Source organism: Herpailurus yagouaroundi, unplaced genomic scaffold (assembly GCF_014898765.1).
Source record: "Herpailurus yagouaroundi ecotype Mexico unplaced genomic scaffold, PumYag 569, whole genome shotgun sequence".
NCBI lineage: Eukaryota > Metazoa > Chordata > Mammalia > Carnivora > Felidae > Herpailurus > Herpailurus yagouaroundi.
The window spans coordinates 135,984-137,756 of NW_024412786.1; positions in this window are offsets into that span (position 1 = coordinate 135,984).

Genomic DNA, 1,773 nt, shown 5'->3' on the forward strand with positions numbered 1-1,773 from the left:
TTTAAAACAAAAATTGTCCTGGTACTTTGTGATCAAATACATCCCATGTGATGAGGGCTAGTTTCAGAAATCTCAAAATACAGAAATTCAAACTTGCCTAACAGAAAAATGAGAGGATTGGGACATTGTCCTGATTATCCTTTACCTGTATCTCCCCCCTTCAGAGCCCTTCTGCCTGCCCTCTGCCTCCCGGAGGTTCTGTGCCTCCAGGAGGCTGACCCCTTCACCTGCAACACCTAGACTCACTTACCCTCCAGGGAGAGGCACCGTAAGGAGGAAAGGTCATTTTCCTGTTGCCCATGACCAGCACTCTCCGGCAAATGCTATGTCCTTTGTGACTACAGCTCCTGCCGGTGGACCCTCCTCTGCCTCCAGCTCACACTGGGTTCCAAGGAACACCATGTCTTCCCCAAACCCCTTCAGGCCCCTGGGCGATACCAGCTTCCTGCTGCCCGTGTTCCCGTCACCCCCTATTGGCTCCTCTGTTCCTGCCCACTGTTCCTTCAACAGTCCCTTTCTCTAATCCTCTATGATTGAACTAATCTTCAAGTGGAATTTTGTTTCCTGTAGGGACCCTGACAGATTGAGAAATGAGTTGGTGTGAAAGCAAAACATTTACTGCCATTTGTGAGCACGTGGTGCATTTCCAAGTCATTCTATTTTTGAAATGTCCCCTTAGCCAGTCTTTCCACCCACTGTCACACTGCCTAAAGCAAGGTACGAGGTGAGGCTGTGGTCCGCGGGGCGCTCGGTGCATCTCTGAGCAAGGACCTTGGGGAGACCAGCCCAGCCCCTCCCCGGTCTCCTGATGCCACCAACCTCCTCCCCCCACCCCCTTCTAAGTGTAACACCTCCTGAAGGACCGTGCAGGACTTTGGGGACCCCGCGAAGCATCCTCATCAGGGACTGAGAGAGGGCAGGGGTGAGTGGCGATGAAGGTGTCAAGCAAAGAGAGGGAGACTGGGAAATGAGAGGGGCTGGCGGGCCGGCAAAGCAAAGCCAGCTGGGATGGGTCCCCCACATGTACCTCCAGCCCCCAGCACCTCCTCCACGCTGCCCCTCCTATGGTAACTGCCACCACAGGAGGGAGGGCTCCTGTTCCGAGGCCACCGCCTCCGGCCTGGGTCTGCCGTCAAAGAGGGCGGCTGAGAGGTTTCTCACGTTTCTTTTAAATGTCTTATTTATTTTGGGGGGGGTGCCTGGGCGGCTCAGTCGGTTGAGCATCCGACTTCAACTCAGTTCATGATCTGGAGGTTCCTGGGTTCGAGCCCCGCGTCGGGCTCTGGGCTGACAGCTTGGAGCCGGCAGCCTGTTTCGGATTCTGTGTCTCCCTCTCTCTCTACCCCTCCCCTGCTCGTGCTCTGTCCCTCTCTGGTCTCTCAAAAATCAATAAATTAAAAAAAACAAAAAAATAAAGAATAAAGAGATGGCAGGCCTGTAACTCAGAGCCAGAGAGAGCCCTTTCTACCACCCCAGTAGGTCTTATTTTCCATCCCCATTGGTATCTTCTGACCCATTCAGAACCATTTCTAAATCGTGTACTCGTATCTGAGGATGGAAAGCGGGTGGGTGGGTCCTGGAGCCCGGGCAGCCAACGTGCCAAGCCTCTCTTGATTACTCGCAGCCAGCCTCACCCGGAGAATCAGGCAACGGAGACTTCCATCATTAGCCACTGATGAAACGAGCTAGTCCGCTGGATGGACGGAGTCTGAACCATCAGGGCTGGGTGTGCAGACTTCGAACTCCCAACACAGAATGCAAAGGCACAAGACA